Source organism: Mus pahari, chromosome 15, assembly GCF_900095145.1.
Source record: "Mus pahari chromosome 15, PAHARI_EIJ_v1.1, whole genome shotgun sequence".
NCBI lineage: Eukaryota > Metazoa > Chordata > Mammalia > Rodentia > Muridae > Mus > Mus pahari.
In genome coordinates, this window is record NC_034604.1 from 55,446,657 (window position 1) to 55,466,532 (window position 19,876).

The 19,876-nt window shown below is 52.2% G+C and overlaps 1 long non-coding RNA gene across 1 annotated transcript; it reads right to left on the minus strand.

Moving 5' to 3' along the window:
* Nucleotides 1-16,251, minus strand: LOC115065524. The gene is made up of 4 exons (XR_003845307.1): nucleotides 16,074-16,251; nucleotides 4,948-5,056; nucleotides 2,848-3,011; nucleotides 1-719 (listed from the first exon to the last, which is right to left on the minus strand). It is a non-coding gene; the product is annotated as an uncharacterized LOC115065524 (long non-coding RNA).
* Between the last annotated feature and the right edge of the window lie 3,625 nt (nucleotides 16,252-19,876).

Here is a 19,876-nt window from a genome sequence, read left to right on the forward strand (position 1 = left end):
GATAGACCCATCCATTTCAAGCATGCAGTTAATTTATTTTTTTCAGTGATAAAGATGGAACCTAGGGCTGGCCTGCTCAACCTGTGGCTCCCGTGTTTGCGCGCCGCCCCCCATCCGTGTTTTTATGCATGCAGGACAAATGACTGCTAGTGAGAAACCATCCATTACTTCTTTAGATCTCAGGACATCTCCTTCATGGGCTTGCCCATCCTTTGCATTCTGTTTCTCCCTAGCTCTTGAGGTATCGTTTTCAACTGTGGCCACTTTCCTTCATAAGGAAAGGGATCCTGTTGGCTTCCCTCAACCCCCGGATCAAGGCCGCATTGAACACTGCTTGAGTAGATGGCTTGCAACCCACCTCATCCTCTGTAGCCTTGGAGCGGTTTATCTCTGGGTCACCCCAGCATCTCTCTCCAGTTCCCTGAGGCCAGGGTCCATATGTTATAATTTGGGGTCCCTAGAACCCTGCCAATGACTTTGCACATGACCACAGACAGCAGATGACAAGTGGTGACCATCTTCTGTGGTCACGGCTTGTATGGGAACTTCCAGGTGAACAGAGCACCTCCCCACCCCCAAACCACCCACTCACCCTGCTCTTGCTAAGACCCCAGGGTCCCCCAGATGACCTCTGCTTCATGGTGACTGTGGTGGCCTTGGTGCTGGATGACACATACCTTCAGGATTTTCTGAAGAGGGTAGGCAGCCTTTCCTCGGGGCTGAGAGAGAACAGAAAAAAAAAGTGCGCCTCCATTTTTAGAGACCTCTCTGCTCCTAGGCCTCCCAACAGGAATCTAGCACCCCCAAGTTGGAGGTGGGGTGCAGTGGCAGTGGGAAAAGCTTCTTTGATTTGTTGCTAAGGCCAGGAAACTTCTGCCCTCGGGCATTCCCCAGCCAATAACCAACTTCCCTCTGTCTGGACTCCTCAGAAACTTTCCACAGCCCTCTTTACCAGGAGAGCTGAACACAGGACTCTCTTGGAGTCAGAATGTCTCGTCTTCTCCATGACATTTCCCACAGCTCCCATGGACCCTGGGAGAGGTGGCACTGAAGTTGACCAAGGGACATTTCAGTAAGTAGGTAGGAGTGGTGGACACAGCATAGCTGGATTGTTAGGAGCCTTCCCCAGGGTCGACTGTGCCCAAAGCCCTTTTGCCTCCACTGCTTTTGCTTTCTGGGGGAGCAGAGGGAGTGGTGATCTTTGGGAGTCATTTGGTGACACACCATTTGGGTCATCCCCTGCCTCTTTGTCTGCCCTCCCCTCTCCCTTATTTTCCTTTTTGTCCTTCTTTCTTTTTAGAAGCGGAGACACGTGTAGACCAGGCTAGCCCCAAACTCATTCAGTGTATAGAACTGGTGATCCCCCTGCCTCTACTTCTGGAATTCTGAGATTACATGCATGAACCACAATGCCTGTGGACCTGGGGTCCTGTGTGTGGGGAGGAAAGCCTGGCTCTTCTGCCTCTGACTTCTTCCTGAGGCCTGTTTATTTCAGGAAGGGGCTTCAGGTTAGTGCCTGACAAGCCACAGAAGCAGGTGACAGTGTGGTACTGATGTTGCACCTTCATTATTATTGTTGCTTAAAACTCTGAATGGTGTTAGCTTTCCATTTATAGCAAGTATTCCAACTTAGGTACATAAAAGGATTCACCTTACTCTTTACAATAAAATTGCAGACGAAAGTAAAAAATAGGACATCCAATGACTAGGTTTGGGGCAGGACAGCAGAGCCTGTTCTACCTTCTGGGCAGCTTGTGTGGCTGGAAATGATCACCTTGGGTGGAGGACCAGGAAAGGGGATGGGGCATTCTAGATTTGCAGACAGCAACTCAGAAAGGAGAAATGAGAGCTGCTGCCATCCCACCTTGGGATAAAGGAGAATATGGCAAAGATTTTACATCTCGGCGGGACACAAGAACTAGACAGAAGGTGGTCCATCTTCCTTAAGGAGACATAAATGGCCAGACAGCATAGAGAGGGAGGCGTTCAGCCAGGAAAGGTCTTTGTCTCTTCTTCCTTGTCCCCTCCCTGGATAAAGACTGTCTCGTTCTGTCCCTATGATTCTAGAACAATCGAGAGGGTGAACATTTAAATGCACATATCCCTGTAGGTCTCCAAGACTCCAAGGAAATAGAATTTTCCATGGGGTTGGAGTGTAAGGTACCATGCTGGGCTTTCTAACTCAAAGCAGCCCGGCCTGGCCCCTCACCTTCAACTCCATGCCTGACAGCTCAGTTTCTTAGTTCTCTGGGTGTGGGACAGATCATTCAGCAGACCCAGAACCATCTCTATGTGCTTAGGAAGTATGTCCCTGCACTCCTGGCTAAAGCAACCTTAATACTGTCCTTGCCCTTGCGGGACACAGAAGGCTGAGGGGGAAAAAAGCACCCGAGGAGGGCATGGGGGCAGACTCATAGGAATTCCAGAGAGCCTGTGGAAAGACTGCCAAGAGCTCGTGGCCAGCGAGGTTCCTTCCCCCACCCCCTTGAGTAGCTCGAAAGGCCTCCTGCAAGGGGTGGGGTAGGGTGGGGACTGGGATGGTGGGAAGGAACAGGGGGACGGGAAGGTATGCCTTTTTCCTCTGGGCTCATGAACATACACGTCCGGATCCCTGGCTCCCTCAAATGTAGCCTCCCTGAGAAGAAGTATTCGAAGAACCCTTTCATTCACCCCAAGAAAGGCTCCTTTGCCCACCCTGAGCTGCTGTTTGGAAGATGAGAGAGGCTTGGAGAGCCAAGCTCTATCTCCAGAGAGCAGGCATATTTCTCACTGGGCCCCTTCATCTCCGGGGCTTGGTTCTCCATTCTGTTAAAGCAGTGGCTGAACCAGGTGGACTCCAGATCTTACCTGGCGCTCTTGTTGGTTCTGGTTGTCAACAGCTTGAAGGCCTGCTGCCAGGGAGTAGCCCGCCTCTTCTCCTTTTCTCACTTCTTCAGAAAATGTCTCCAGGCAAGGGGATCTCTCCCTTCTGTCTGTTGGGAAGCTCCCGGGAGGGGTGAGAGGAGGGGACGCTGAAGGAGAAAATAAACAGTGGTTGTCTGGATAGTCTCGCCAGGCCTAGGCAGGACGCTCTGTGGCTCCTGCCCTTATATGGCAAGGCTGCTCTGAGCTAGGAACCCTGCCTGTCATTCCCACCTCAGGCACCACTCAGAGGACTGAGGGCTACCACTGGTCACCTGGGCCTCTGCTGAGAAGGCAGGCAAGACCTGGCATGCATGCTGGGAATCACCTCTCCACACGGAGCGGACTTATCTTGGCTTTTGATTGGTGTAGCCGGTGAAAAAGAATTCATCCTCAGCCAGCTATGAGATGAGAGTAATTCGCTCCTCCATTTTGCAGAAGAGAAAACAGACCCAGAGTGGCTAAGGACAACTATGCAACTGGACAGGAAATGAGGATTTAATTCAGGCTGTCTGGTATCGGGGCCTGGTATCTGGCCTGGGGTTCTGAGTTGACTGCCTGGATACAGCATAAAGGGGAGGATTTGGCTATCACGTGAGCTCTGTAAAAAGTCGATTGTGTTGGAGGTTTGCCCCTGGGAAGCCAGGGAAGCCCCAGTGTTCCACAACACAGCCCAAGAGGGACACTTAAGCCTAAGACAGGACAATAGGCTACTTACTGGTGTCTTCAGTATATGACACCGGGTTTGCTGCAGGCTAGGGCCTCATAGAAGGGACTCGGGGATGCACCTGGTCACAACTGCAGCTCTGCAGCATGTTTTAAGGATCAGTTGAAGCAACAGGTGGGAAAGCACAGAACACTTTTAAGATGGCTCTCCCCCTCCAAAGTGGCCTCTGGTGTCTCCCTATGCTGACACATCTAAATGAGCTGTTCCCCCTCTGTCCAGCTGTGGGACTCAGGGCCCAGGCCCTAGATTCTGATTGGAAACCTCAGGCTAGGCCCATGTCCCAGGCCAGCAGCAGCAGCAGCAGCAGCGACCGACTTGACCGTGGGAAAGGCTGTGGAGGGAGGCCGAGGCGGGTGGAGGGGGTGGGCTGCTGGGAACAGCTCAGAAATGTGCCTCACACAAGTACTAACATCCTGTGTGCTCCCAGGCCAGCCCTGGAGCCTCCCTCACCCCATCCATCATCCTGGCATCTTCTGCAAGGCTCCTTCCTGGGGCTGGATGGGGGAGGGGTTGGGGGGCTCAGGGCTGACTGTCCCCGTGCCAGAGAGAGTGCAGCTGGCCACTCTACAGGCCTGCTTAATGTCGGTTGGCTGGAGGGTCACCACACGGAGGTGCCTGTAGCCTCCTAATCCAATTTGTTTACACCAGTCTCTGCAGCTCATTGGCTCCCACGAGGAGACCGGGTGCGTGCTGTGTTGGGGGTGCACGTTCACACACGTGTGGAGGCTACACGGGGCTGAACAGGTGGGCTGTGTTATACAAGCCTCGTCTCCCATCCACGGAACCATGGCTCCTTTCTGCAGCCCTGCCTCCCCACTTCCCCCTCCCTCACCTCCAGTCCTTCCTCTGTTTATTCCGTCCCTGATAGATCCGTGCCAGACATCTCTACACAGCCTGACCTCGCAATTCTGAGTGTGCTTCTCCCCTCTGGGCCTCAGTTTCCCTACCTGTCTTGTGGAGGCTCCACCACTGCTACCAAATGCAGGATGCCGCATGCTTAAACCCCAGCAGGGCTGAAGGAGCACCTTCACCATTGGGAACCTCTGTTATCAAGAGGTGGGGTGAAGTGGGAAGTGGGGTGGGAGATGTTGTCATGCCTGTTGGGTCTCCTCTTCTTTGCTTTATTACCCTGCTGACACCCCAGCCTCTAGCATTCTCCAAAGGCCACCCTTTGGCTAGGTTCTGCTCTTTGAGACTCCCGGCCTTGGTTTCCTGGGCATTCTGAGCACTGGGATGGGGAGCTTGTCTGAGGGTCCCTAGTTATACCTAGAGCTACCTAAGTTGGAGTGTCTACGGGGGCGGTGGAAAGGAGCACTTACAGTTCTGAGAGCCGAGCGGCCATTGGTGTCCCTTCTTGGCTTCTCAGGAAGGTTCCTCTCTGGGGCTCTTCTCCAGGGTAGGAGGATTCCTACCAGCCATCACTCTTGCCTGAAAAGAACAAAAGATCTGGCTCAGTCAGAAGTCTGCTGGATCACTCTGTGACCAGGATGCTGAACTCCAAGGACCTGTGCTTGACAGTGTTCTCACAGAGACCGAGAAAGGGCCCAGGCCACTCCAAGCCCACAAGCCTTGAGCTGACTTGCTGAGGTTTCTCAGGCCCCCTGGAATTGTCCTTTGGGCCCCACGTGGCCACGATCCCTGCTCTGTCCCCTGGTTTTCAAAGGAGGACACCAGGACAGCGCTGGGAGCAGAGGGGATCACCTTCCTCTTGGACACTGCAGGACTTGTCAGTGAGGGCTCTGTTCTGGTCCCACCTCATGTCGTGAGTGGGCTATGTTGAAGAGACCACAACCTGGCGTTAACTTGGTGACCAAGACTGTAACCCCCTGCAGTAGCTCAAGGCTCTTGGGCCATAGAATGACCCCTGAATGGTGCATCTACTGTTGAAGGGTGTGTGTGTGTGTGTGTATGTGTGTGTGTGAACAAGGCTTTGCAGTTTGCTCGAGCTAATGACCAGTATCCAAAGCAGACAAGAAGCCAGACTCAGCTGGCTCGCCCCTGAGCTTGGATAGATATAAAGCAAAGTTCACATGGTCAAGATCATTGCCAAAGCCAGGCCCTTCTTCCACGGAACAAGCCATGGCTGTTCCTCAGGGAGAGATTTTCTACCTCAGCCTCTCTCTGGCAGCTCCCTCCCACACACAGGTTCCACAGCTCTTGACTCCAGGATCGGATTGCTGCCATATGCTTGGACAGAGTGAAGGAGAGAGGGCCCTGCTTTTGAATCCCATTCCTGGCACTTCCCAGCTGTGTCCGAGGACCCTTAGGAAGACTTGACTTCTGACCATCAGAGGCAGCAGAGAAGAAACAGAGGCAGCCCTGGGCACGTGATAAGCCATGAATACATGGCTGCAGTTTCTATCGTTAGCACGGTAAGCGCAGGGCCAGGGGGACATCTAGAAATGTGGATACTGACTACAGGAGCCACCGCTGCCTGGCCCCTCCTCATGTTCCCTCCTGCACAGCTTCCCTTGGCTTCTGTTCCCAGAGCGCCCTCAGACCCTTGTCACCCTGTAAAGTTCACCAACCTCACACGCTCCCTACTTCCTCCCCAGGGAATAACGTTCTGGGACTCTTGAGCAAACCCTGGGAATGCAGCTTGAGGTGGAAACCCGCAAGCGGGTGGGGGGAGGGAAGCGAAGGAAGAGAAAGGGGACCCTGGCTCCTCTGGAACCCCAAGCCTTGCCTCCAGCAGCTCAGATCCTGGGGAGGAGGAAGGTCCTGAACACCCAGATCCCTAGCTTTCCAGGGCAAAATCTGGGACGAGGCATGGCTTTCTGCACAGCTTCTCTGGGCTTCTCCAAGCAAGGTGGAGGAGAAGAGCCGGGAGCTCTGGATGCACCTCCCCCTTGCTAAGAACGTTTGTCCCAGTCTCCTTAGGATCTTTCTCAGTGCCATTTGACAAGTGAAGAAACCGAGGTTCTCAGAGCTCACAGCACACTCTCAAGGTCACCGTCACGCAGCTCATTAGTCTAGGGGTCCCAGTTGGCCCCACGCAGTCCAGCACGCACTGTCCTCTCTCCCCTGAAGCCCAGATTGTCCTACTTGTCTAAGGAGCTTGAGAACAGAGAAAGCCTTTGCAGTAGGAACAGAAACCACCAGGCACTGGAAGCTACGCTTGTCTTGTCGTGGGCGTTGCTCTCTCTTCCTCTCTTGTTTGTTTGTAGGATATTTGCTTAAACAAACAACCCCAAACCCCATTGCCATTATAAACATTTTGCTTCTGTTCTGTCTGTGTCTTTTGGGTTTGTGTCTATGTTTGTGTTTGTGTGTGTGTGTGTGTGTGTGTGTGTGTGTGCTTGTGTGTGTGTGCTTATGTGTGTGAGTGCATGTATGCATGCGCTTGTGCATGTGCATATGCATGTACATGTACCAGTAGCGTGAAGACCAGAGATGACCATTAGGTGTCATATATTGTTCAGTATCACTTTTTAAATTTAATTTAAATATGTCTCCATGTATGCAAGTGCTTTAGAGGCCATAAGAGGGTGTTGGATCCCTGAGGACTAGAGTTACAGATGGTTGTAAGCTGCTGTAGTTATTAGGGATTGAACCCTGGTCCTCGGCAAGAACAGCCAGTGTTCTTAACTACCATCTCTCTAGCCCCTCTACCTTATCTTTTTGACACAGAGTCTCTCACTGAAGCGTGCTGATTCTGCTACATTGATTGTCCAGCAAGGTCAAGGGTGTATCTGTCTCCTCCTCAGCACTGGGATTGTAAATGCTGTCACAGAACCTGGTTTCTATACGGGTGCTGGAGATCTGAAACCAGGTCCTTGCCTCATGCTTGCAAGGCAAGCTCCTGAGCAACGGAGCCACCTTCCAGCCCATCTTGCCTGCTTTGTAAAGAGTAAGAGTCTCCAGGGTTGTAGGGCTTTGCAGGAATGTTCAGCCCTCCTGGATATCAGGCACTGGTTTTCTACGGACTGTTTAGGGCACGAAGATTAGCAGGCAGGGATAAAGCTCCTATAGGTAGAATCCCTGCAACATATGTACACGGGTCTTAGACTTTCTGGGTGTCAGGAGCATGCAGGCCATGGTGGCAGAGAGGGGGACTTCATGGTGTCAGGACTCTCCCAACTCACCCCTGTCCTCACCCCCCCTTTCCTCATTGCTCCCCTCAAAGGTAGTCTCAGTAAGCTGCACCGGGACCTGAAATCTTGGGGCATCCTGCTCTTGCACCCTCGTAAATTCTGAAGCTCAGAGAGGCGATGCAAGGGATACAAAGGAAGTGCTTGAGGTCAGGGATCCAACTGACATCCAGCTAAGGTCCCGACTTCATCTATTGACTGAAGGATGTCATTGGCCGACACAGGGGGCCTCTGGGAGGAAGGGGGAGTGGAGAAGAGCGCCTTAAGTTCCCTGGCTTTGAGGATGGAATAATCATGACTTCCGTCTTCAAATAGCTTTTGGCTCTTCCTAGAAGCCAGATGGCGGATGTTTGGAATGTATGTTGTAAATACTGCTACAGGAGGGGGTGGGGTACAGATGTATGACTTTCTTCAGTAACAAGAAAAAGATCTGAGGGAGGGGCAAGGGGGGGGGAAGCTGGCTGAGAAAGGATCTGGGAAGAAGGGAAGGGCACAGAGAGAATTGTGTGTGTGTGTGTGTGTGTGTTTGTGTATGTGTGGTGTGTGTGTAGCACGTATGTGGTGGTGTGTGTGGGGGGGTGAGTGGTGTGTGGTGTGGTGTATATGTGTGTGTTTGTGTGTGTGTGGTATGTGATGTATGTGTGTGTGTGGTGTATGTATGTGTGTGGTGTGATCTATGTATGTGTGTATGTATGTGTGTGTGGTGTGAGCAGTGTGTATGTGTGCAGTGTGTGTGGTCTATGTATGTGTAGTGTGTTTATGGTGTATGTGGTATGTTATATGTAGTGTGGTGTGAGTGGTATGTGTGCACGTGTGTGTGTAATATGTGATCTATGTATGTATGGTGTGTGTGGTGTGTGTGTATGAGTGGTGTATGTGTGTGTGTGGTGTAGTATGTGTAGTGTGTGGTGTGTGGTATGAGTGGTATGTGTGTGTGATGTGTGTATGTGGTATGTGTGTGGTATGTGGTGTGTGGTGTGTGTGTGGTCTGTGTGTGTCTGTGGTGATGGGGTAGATACTGATGGCCACAAAGGAGGGCAAATGAAGGAGCCAGCAGCAGCTGGGGAGGGGGCTGAGGTGCAAAGGGGCAGCTCCATCTCGGGTTAGGAGTAAACCCTACATCTAAAAATAACTCAGCCGTTCTCCCAGCAGGGCTGGCAGCAGGGTTGAGAAAGGCACACTTGCCCTTTTATGGTAAGAACAAATCCAGATTCTCAGAGGCAGGCTGGGCTGGCGCCTACAACTGTGGATGAAGCCCAGCCATGGGGTCTAGGGTGGGACAGGGCTGGTGGGGCTGCAACTGGTGAGATTTCCTGGACTGGGTCCCCTACTGTATGTAAAGAAAGAACCGAGGTAGGGGCAAAAGGGGCCACCGGGAAACGCCGTGCTAGGCTGCTGGGTTCTGGTATTGGGTCCTGGGTCTCTTTGGTTCACAGCCCCTGCTTCCAGGTAGGGGAGGAGATTAGATTTCATGTGCAGGAGTCTGAGACACCGAGGAGCACTGACCCAAGTTCATACCAGGTTGGCTTTTGTGCCCATTGTTCTGGAAAGCACTGTAAACAGCAGAAAGAGCACTGGCCTGGGAGCACCAGACCCTGCTCCTCTTCAGGTTTTGACTTGCTTTAATGACCTTGAATACTCTGCTGACCCTTTTTGGTCTTAGTTTTCCTCACTGGGATAATTTTTTTTACTTATTATTTACATTATTATGATTATTATTAGTCATTTTTGAGAGAACATTTTACTGTATAGCTAAAGTTGTTATAGAGCTCTATGTAAACTAAAGTAGCCTCAGAGTCACAGAGATCCGCTTGCCTCTCTGTCTTCCAAATGCTGAGACTAAAGGTGTAAGCCATTATGTCTGGCTGACTGGAATAATTTTAAAGAACTTCCCAGAACATACACACTTTCTTCCTCTCTGCCTCTGCCCCTCCTCTCTCTCTCCTCTCTCTCTCTCTCTCTCTCTCTCTCTCTCTCTCTCTCTCTCTCTCTCCCACACACACACCCCCAGTTTCATATTGCCTGGTTCAGGCTCACCTTGCACTCACTGTGTATCCCAGGCCCAGGCGAGCTTTGAGCTCACAGCAACCCTCCTCGGATTTCCGAGTACCGGGCTGCAGGCGTGAGTCACCACGCCAAGCTTGCGTCCACGCTTTTTCTCTCTCTGGGAATTTCTTGGCTGGAAAGCAAAGCTTGGGCATAGAAGAATCTGTAGGCTGCTGTTTTCTTCCTGTGGCCCACCCACTTCCTGTGCCGAACCTCTGGGGTAAATCTCAGATGGGCGAGGCAGGAGACCTTAGAGGGAATCCTCTGCTTTTCTGGTTCCTTGGGTCCAGACCCTGCTGAACACATGGGCGCCAGGAGGTACCTCTTGTTCAAGGTCATATGGAGATCTAGGCAGAATCCAAAAGAACCAAGGACTTCCCCGACCTAATCTTGGGTATCTCTTACGCAGGAGGCCCCCTCCCTTTTGTAGTTCCTTTAGTTTGGGAGCCATCTCTGGCCATCTAAAAAGGGACTTGGAAGACAGACTAGGAGGGATTGATAGCAAGTCACAGTCTCCAACATTGGCTAGAAGGCAAAGGAGCTCTAGAAGATGCGTCTACTTGGACAGTGTGATCACGAGGAAGTCTTTCCGCGGCTTCTTTATCACTGACACGAGGAGGTAGAATTGTAATGCGTATATACCAGGAACATCTTACCAAAAAGCCACAAGGATATCAAGGGGAGGACATCACATCAGAAGGTGTGTTCTGGTGTTAGCCAGCCTGAGGCAGGGGGTTATCACTCACTCCAGGTCCTCCAAAGCCTCTTCCCCACACCCCATGCCTGTATTCAGGGAAGCCTGGACCCCCCTCTGCCTAGCTTGAACCTGGGTTTGGGAAGCTCTACTAGTGAGCCTCCCTACCCCGCCGTTGGCTTGACTGATGTTTAACTCCTGTTCCAAGACTCCCCCTGGTTTGGTTTTCCCTGGGCATCTTCCCTGGACTGCCCACCTCCCTAGGCTCTAGAAGGCAATGGAATCCTGAGAGCTGCTCCTGTGTCCTAGCTCCCTAGACTGACTTTTGTGACTCAGCCCAGAGAAGCTGCTTGCTTCCCTCACCAGCTTCTTGCCACAGCCATGGCTGGGGAAAAGACGGGAGCAGAGGAGGGAAAAACTGAGACATCTTGGTCGTAAGTCAGCTGCTTTCTTGTGACCCTGCTGGAATCTCCACGCAGACTCTCTGGAGCGTGTGAACAGGCTCCCAGAGACTTTGCCCCACCCCCACCCCCACCCCCGTCTCACTCCTGCACAGTGGGGAGGCTATTGGAGGAATATGGTCCCCAGGGACCTTGTTCTCATAAATAGGTTCCAGGTCTCTCTGGTCAGGCCTGGATTCTCCTGGGAAGACGAAAAGATCACTGCAGGGTAAAAGGAAGTGGGAGGAGGGAGGGGGAGGGGAGCCCAAGAAGCCCCTGTGCAAAGCCAGGGCACAATTGACGTCATCTCTGGCTAGAATCTGACATGCGGGCAGTCAGGGACTTACGTTCCATGGCAGCCTTCGTGGGCATGTGAAGCTGAAGGCTGCTGGTGGGAAAGGCCTCACAGGGTCACCACTGCTGTCATCGTTCTGTGTCATCATTGCTAGTCTTGCATGCTTCTTGGGGTGAGCAGCTCACTACCTCCAAATCACCTCTTTGAGCAGACCCCTCTAGTGCGCAGATGCCTCTGGCATCTCTGGGCCTTGGTCAGTTCACCTCAGAGGGATGGATACCTTAGGCTTTTCAAGGTTGGTGGCTGAATGCCTGAGAGCTGCTGGCTCAAGGAAGGCAGGCAAGTGGCGGTTGTTTTCATGGTCACTACTTATGCTATCTAGGCCAGCAGCCTGTTTTAACTCGTCCCCAGTCCTGGTTGGCTAGGAGAAGCAGAGGAAGAAGGGAAGAGAGAATTGGTCAGGAGGGGCAAGCTTCTATCGATTGCCCTCTCTGTAATACAGCCAGGGTCCTTAGGGATATAGATTGACATGGCTCTTGAGGAGGTCCTAGTCTTGGCCTTGCTCACTGTTCCCTCTGCAAGACTCCAAAAGGCTGTGTGGGGAAAGAGCTGATGAGGTGTCCAAGGGGACACAGACTACCCAGCAGGTGTGCACTAGAGAGGTCTGGCCAGGGTTGAGAGTGGAGGCGGTGGGGGTGAGGGGGCTCTGTTTATTCTGTCAGCATAGTTATTCTTAATCTAGAAGGCACATAGCTTCCTCCCAAAATATCATGTGTCCCATAAAGAAGGTGAATGCTGGAACTGATTCAGATCCATAGCCTTGGCTGGTTCTAGAAGACAGCAGCTAAGCCAGATTTGGAGTCGAGTCCCAGTTTTGCCTATGAGCCTGTGTGGCTTTGAGCAAATGCTCAGGTCTATCTCTCTGAGCACCTGGCTTATGCAAAGGATGAAGGTACTTACCTCAGGGTACTGGGCAGGGAGGCCTTGATACATAGCAATTTGGGTTATGTGAGAGATGGACGTGCTGGAAACAGAACACATGACCTGGAGCCTAGCAAACGCTCTACCATGGTACCGTGAGCTAACACATCCCCAGTGTGACAACTGTTTTCTGAGACAGGGTCTCATGTAGCCCAGGCTAGCTGTGAGCTCACTGAGTAGCTAAGTAGGGCCATGAATTCTTGATCCTCCATCCTCCACCTCCTGAGAGCTGCCATGGCAGACACGTGTACCGTGTTGAGAATTGTTACTTATGAAGGAACAAAGGCATATTATTCCTTAGTATCCAAGAAGCTAGAATTCAGCAGGGCATTCCCCCCGCCCCCGCCCCAGCCCCCCAAGAAGCGGTGTGGGGTTTTTAGCAGCTACTTTTTTCTTGCATAATCCCTGTGTGTCAGTCATCACTCCATGGGTTTCAAGGGCTTCCACTCCTCTAATCCAAACGGCTCAATACACCATCCTCGTTAAGTACCTTAATCTCCCAACGTTGCAGATGGAGCCATGGAGGCTCAAGAAACCCAGATGCTTCCAGGCCAAAAAAAAAAAAAAAAAAAAAAAAAAAAAAGCAAGATTCAGAACCAAGCAGCCTGTAGCCGACCTGGCCCTGTGATCCTAGCTCTGTGACTTCATGCTGTTTTTATAGCACTTTGATTATAACCACCTCGTTCCCTCATCTTGCACATGGGGGAACACCTCCACCCTCCAGCCTCCACTAAATTCTGTATCTCTAACAGACCCAAAAAGTAATTGAGGGAGCTGGGTTGTGTGGGCCAGGAGAGTGGACAAAGCCCGCTGTGCATCAGGCATGGCTCAGCCTGGAGCAAAGGTTGGTGGTGGCAGTGCTGGGAGACCGCCACCAACAGAGCCTTTTGTGACCAGGAAAATGGCTGGCCCTAGAGCCCTGGAAAGTGATTCCTGTGGGGCCTCTCTAAACAGGCTGTTAGCTGAGGCTGCCCCTGCCTCTATTCACCCAAGCCCTACAGCTCACCCTTAAGTACTGGACCCAGAGTGCATCAGGACGACTGCTGCTCAGCCTTCTCCATGGACTTCCTAAGTGTCTGTGTGACAAAGATCAGCAGCTTCCTTCCTTCCTTCCTTCCTTCCTTCCTGCCCCCCCCCCCCACCTCCTTGCCCTTCTCTTCCTTGCTGGGAGTGAACCAAGGGCCTCATATATGCCAGACAAATGCTCTATCACTGAGCTACATCCTCAGCCCTCTTCTTTACATTATCTGGTGTATACAAAATAAAGTATGTAATGTAGATATTTCAGGAGATCCCATCATTTCTAGTGTGGTCAAGGAGAGGTCCACTCAGTGGAAATAGCCCGATGACTTCTCGTGTGGTCTTCCAGCCACACCCAGGACCCAGCAACCCCACTCCAGGTACAAACTGAGAAACTCTATTCTCTGTCTGTGTTCAGGAGGTGTGTTTAAAACTGAATAGGAAACAGAGGGCAACACTTCTCACAACATCTTCTTTTTCTCTTTTGTTCTTCTTCTAGGATATATCCCTGGCTGACCTGGTTGCCTTGAACTCACTGAGATCCCCCTGCCTCTAACTCCTGAATGCTGGGATTATAGGTATGTGTTACCATGCCCCGGTTTCTCACGGTTCTTTGAGCCACCCAGGACTTGGAATTGACAAGACCACCATCAAGGACCTTGGAGACCTACTCCAGGGAGTCATCTCACCTGGGGAGTCATTCAAAGCTGGTTCCGTCCGTGGCAGCTCGGGGTCTGGAACATTCTCCTCAGCAGAGCTGTACGGATTAGCTTTTCTCTAGCACTAGCCAGGCAGGAGAAAGGACGGAAGTTGGCCACAGAGCTATAGTGTGGCTGGGGGGACCAGCGAGTCTCCTCTATTCTGGGACAGTGGCGTGACTGAGAATTAGCAGTAGCCTTAGAGCTGGGGCCCTTTCATCAAGACCTAGGACAAATCCTGGGGCTAGAGTCTCCTCCTCATGTCTGGTACCCTCATAGCACCCAGGGGTTTGGGGAGGCAGCTAAGAGCATGAAGGTGAAGCTGGGTTGATGCCTCTTGCCTAGTGTCTAGTGGTGAGACATTGGGTGAGCCATGGTTTCCTTCTCTCTAGCCAGGGATCTTGGAATCAGTCGACTCTTGATGAGAATAATGGAAATAATAGAAACCATGTCTGGCTCTAGGGGGTGGCCCCATATATATTCTATCTGTAAGATTCATTGGACACTTCCTAGCAAGACCACAGTGGCTGTAGCAGAGCAGGATGTTAGAGGGTCTTGCTGAAGACAACACCCTGGGGCAGCCAGCTCACATATACAGTGTCTGATCTCTCCGTAAAATGGGAATAATTACTCCGAGCTCCCACAGTCCTGCAAGGCTTCAATAAATGTAGAAGTCTTCAGGTTCCTGGATCTCCTAAGTGCTCAACAAATGAAAGTGATTTTTTTTTCACAATACCTGAAGAATCTCCTGGCTAGGCAGACATACATTCTGCCCCCGCTCTGTTGTCAGCTAGAGCTGCGCTTCCACCCGGGAGTTTGCAGTTCCTCAACTCTGTCCTGATTGTAGGGTTGATTCCTAGCTCCAAGCAGAGGGTGAGTTCAAAGGAACTGTCGTCTGCTCGTCGCTCTCTGCCTTTTCCTCTGTCTGGGATTTGTCCTATCTTTCTCTCTCTAGGGCACTGTGGGCACCTCTTCCCTCTGTCTCATTTCCTCTCCAGAAACATAGGTGAGGCTTATGCCCCTTTGTCGGAACTTAGGCTGCACCTATTCCACAGAGGAAGAAGCCTAAGCTGAGGTAACAGATGACTGGATCAACGGCTGCTAACATGTAAACAAGCCAGAGTCAGACCCTCCCAGGAGAAGCTCAGAGCTTCCTTTGGAACCGTATGGCCTTGGGTGACCTGGTGCAAGAAGGAATAGATGTTGCACAGTCTGAAGCTGGAGGTCTATCATCCGTTCTGAATGCTGCCCGTGTTCCAATCTGAGCGCTGCCTGGCCCCACAGTGTCCAGCACAGGCCTTCCTTCCAAGGCCCTGGAAGCTCTCTGTGATTTCTTCACCCCATTCCTGCCCCGAGGTCCTGCACACATGGCTTATTGCATCAGACATCATCCCTGATCCCACCAGTGGCAGCACAGCACCCTGGGGAAACCAGATCCTGAGCTTCGGCTAGATGCCCTGGGAGTGTTCTCAACTCAACACTCAGCTCAGCCTCAACAGCTCCCAGGGCTTTGACCAACTGCTTGGACTCAGAGTCTCTGGTCAAAGATGGATGTAGCCAGGAATCTCCTGAGAGGACTTCCCCCAAACGGTTCAGAAACCACACTCGGTGTCTCCAGACTATGTCACGTCTAGATAGGCAAGCTGGTTCAGCAAGGGATAGGAACCTGCCCAGAGCCACATAAATCCAGCACTGAGCACAGATCTGGGATCAGAGCTCAGCCCCTACCCCTCCCTTCTACAACACAGTCAGCACCCCATGACTCCCGGGGGTGGGGCGGGCTTGAGCTTACAGGACTGCTTCCCCAGTCTTGGCTTATGGACCCATTATTTGGAGACAGTTTTCCCCAGGTCCTTGGAGCTGAGGCGTGAGCCCCTGATATAAGGTGGAGACAGGGCAGACTGCCCAGATGTGGCACAGTGGGAGCTTGGCCTGCCAAAGACATTCAGCTCAGCCCCTAACTCCTCATTCAGCAGAAGCAGCCAATAGGCCCATAGGCCCAGCGCTGCTCAGGGCTGGGTCCAGCGCTTAAAGATCACCAGATGCAGCCCTGGTACAGACGGGGAAACTCAGATCCAGAGAGGCAGAAGGCACAGAGCCTTTAGACAGCAGGGACAAAAGCCCTTGTAAGAAAGCCCCAGAGACCAGCACAGGGACCCATGTCTGTGGCTGGCCCTTACCTTGACTGGTGGCTGGTCCAGGGATGAATCTTCGGAGGTGGAGGCCCAGTCTATTTGGGGTGTGGTTGTGGGTGTTACTGCTTCCCAACTAAGTTCACTTGGGTCTGGCACCTCTTGGTGCTACAGGGGCATTTTTAAGCAACTGGCACCGGAACCCCCCTCTGCTCAGCCCCTTGCCCGTGGCTCTCTGGCCACCGAGGCCTCGCTGCCTTTTACCTTATATGAGTTGAAGAAGCGAGCCTGGTGTTGGGGCAAGGCGGGTGCTGCGTCCTCCCTGGGTCCCCCATTGGCCAGGGCGCCCGCCACGTGACTGCCTCGCCTTGACCTGCCCCTGGTGCCGAATGTTGCTTTTACCCCCTAAGGAAGGAGTGGTTGACAATTTTCATATTTCTTCTAAATTTGGAGGTTTCAGACAATGCTCAGGGCTTGGCTCCAGCCCCCAGAGCCCATGTGGAAGTTATTAAACTGGAGAAGGGCAGCGGGGGGGAGGAGGAGGCAGGGAGGAGAGGAGGAAGGGAGAGGGGGGATGAACTTCTGAGGGCTGCCAGTTGTCAGCCTGGGAACTCGGCAAACTCCTGGGAGAGAGCTGTGTGTGTGTGTGTGTGTGTGTGTGTGTGTGTGTGTGTGTGTGTGTGTGTGTGTGTGTGTTTGTGTGTGAGAATTTCCTTTTTCTCCCGCTGCTCCGAGTCCCAGGACGGGACAAGGGGCCCAGAGATGTTTTGAGAACCCCCTCAGAGGAAGACACCAGTTGAGTTGAAGCTTCTGGGACTCAAAGGGTGATGGGAACGGGTGACACCCGGAAGGCCCTAGGGAAGGCAAATCTCTTCTCCAGAAATCTAATACCTTGAGCGGCTGCTCCTGTCCAGGGCCCAAACAGTGAGGCTGCCCAGATAGGGCAGGGTTTTGCAGTCCGGCATGCCCTGCTGGGATCTCTCTTACCCTAAGGAACAACCACAGCCTCTTTATTTTCCAGCGTCTCACTGTCTGGGCTTGGTGGCCTAGGACTCTCGGGTCTCAGTGCGGAGTTTACAGGCCCAGCCCAAGGCCTGCTCCCTGCTTTCCTCGAAGACACGAAGACACCGTCTCTGAGGGATCTGCGGGCTATCTCAGTGCTCCCTCTGCTGTCCTCACGCGATCGCACTTGTCTGCCTGGTTTACCACAGGCTCTCCTAGGAGATGATGACTTCCTGAACCAGCTCTGAGCCTCCAGGCTTCCCACAGGCTTGGTCAGAAATGCCTCTGGAGGGGCTGCATGAGAGGCCTTGGCCAGTGGGAAGCTCTGCTCCGAAGCCTGCAGAGAGCTCCTCCCAGTGGCCAGTCATGCCTCTGCGGAGAGCCACCATTCTGCCCTTGCCCTTCGAGGCTCAGGGTTTCCCTTCCATGTCCACACCAGGTGGCTTTCCACTGACTATTCAGTCTGATATAGGCACCCAGACCCTGGGCTGGGCAAGACCCAGGTGGCCTGGCTTTTCCCTTTCCTGCGGCCATACTCTATGATCTGCTCCTATTGTTCACTTCCTGCTAAAAACAGACTCACACCATCCTGTGTGGGTCCAACCAGGGGTCTTAGGGTATGGAGTGAGACATCAGACTGTTGTATTGGGGGCCAGAGAGGAAGCGGGGTCTGTCTATATAGCTTTGGCTGTCCTGGAACTCACTATGTAGACCAGGCTGGTCTTGAACTCAGAGAGATCCTGTTGACTCTGCCTCCTGAGTGCTGGTATTAAAAGGCACATGCCACCACGCCTGGATCACACTATTGATCTTAATTGGCTCCCAATCAACTAGGAGAATAAAACACTCCTCACCTACCAACTGGTCCTCGAGGAAGAGAACCCTGGATGTGGACAGGCCTGTGTCTCTTCCTGCCTTTACGATATTCAGTTTTGGTATTCAGTTTTGGGTGAGGGCACAAAGTTATCTGTGGCACTCTGAATTTTCATCTTTGTGACAGTAAGATACTAGCCACTCCCTCTCTGCATAGCCATTGAGGATTGGCAGGGTGGTAGTACATCCCTGGGGGCCGAGGGGGGAGGGGTGGTGTGAGCAAGAGAAGGGGAGGAGGCTGGAGCCATCCTGGGCTCAGCCTCTACCCCTTGATGCCTGAGAGGCTAATAATGGCCTTCCCTCCTCCTCAGAAGGGAGATGACGAAGCACTCAGTTCCCAAGGGCTTGCCACATCGCAGTTGCTGTTGAAGTCCCTGCTTCCTTCCGTGGGCTGGGCGAGAACTACCCATCTGCTTTCACTGGAATGCAAGTGACAGGTGCTGGGTGGAGAAGGCTCATGATGTCCCCTTCCCCAGGCTCTGCATGGGAGGTAGCCATCTGACAAGGGTGCCTGGAGTGAAGCTCTCCAGCCCCGCCACTCCTGGGGTTCCTGCTGAGTACAATAACAGGCTGCCTACAGGGCCCAGAGGCAAGGCAAAGCCAGCACCCCAAAGGAAAACCCCCTCTGGAGAGCATGCCACGTCGGTCATGTGCTGTGGCTTATGACTGAACAGAAGAAGCAGTGTGAGCTCCGGGGACATGTCACTGCCCCCAGCCACCCAGCTCTGCAGGGTCCCTTAGCCGGCTCTGCCTGTGAGCTAACAGCACAATTACCAGAAAGTCCAGCTGGATATTATCTTAGTCAGGGTTTCTATCCCTGCACAGAACATTATGACCAAGAAGCAAGTTGGGGAGGAAAGGGTTTATTCAGCTTACACTTCCACATTGCTGTTGATCATCAAAGGAAGTCAGGACTGGGACTCAAGCAGGTCAGGAAGCAGGAGCTGATGCAGAGGNCATGGGGGGATGTTACTTACTGGCTTGCTTCCCCTGACTTGCTCAGCTTGCTTTCTTATAGAACCCAGGACTACCAGCACAGGGATGGCACCACCCACAAAGGTGGGCCCTCCCACCCTTGATCACTAATTGAGAAAATGTCTTACATCTGGATCTCATGGAGGCATTTCCTTAAGGGAGGCTCCTTTCTCAGTGATAACTCCAGCTTGTGTCAAGTTGACACACAGAACCAGACAGTACAGGTATGGTGGCACACGTCTGCTATCTCAGCTCCTTGGGAGGGTGAGCCAGGAGGACAGCTTTTGTCTAGGAACTGAAGGCCACACTGGCCAATAGACTAGGACTTTGTCTCTCCCAAATCCTCCTCCTCCTCCTCAAAAAAAAAAAAAAAAAAAAATAAAATAAAAAAGAAAAAGGAAAAAAAAAAGAAAAGAAAAAGAAAAAGAAAAAAAGGTTGCCATGACCTGGACTTAGAGAATCCTGGGAAGATGGGGCTGCCTCTAACTTTGCAAAGGGACCAAAGAGGGGCTCTAGTTTATACAGGTGGAGACACAGGGGAGACTTATTTATTTATTTATTTATTTTTGACACAGGATCTCATGTAGCCTGGGCTGGCTTCAAGGTTGCTATGTAGACCATGCTGGCCTTCATCTCCTGATGCTTCCTCTAGCTCCCAGGTGCTGAGATTACAGCACACCACCACACATGTTTACATGGTGTTGGGACCCATCCTATAGCTTGCAGCTGAGCTACATACACTCCCCAGCCCTGAAAAGACCTTGAAACAATCAGTGAAGACATGAAGGATGATAGCAGCTGATGGATTGTCTCGGTAAAGCGGGGAATTCTCTGCCACTAGAGAATGCAAGTAGAGGACAGATATGAACCTATGAAGTTCCTTCCAGCTCTGAGACCCTCTGAATTTCATTTTTCAGCCTTCAGCATTTCCCTTGCTTTTAGTCTGACTTCCTACCAATTCACCCCAAGGATACAAGTCAGAGGTGAGAAAAATTGTATTT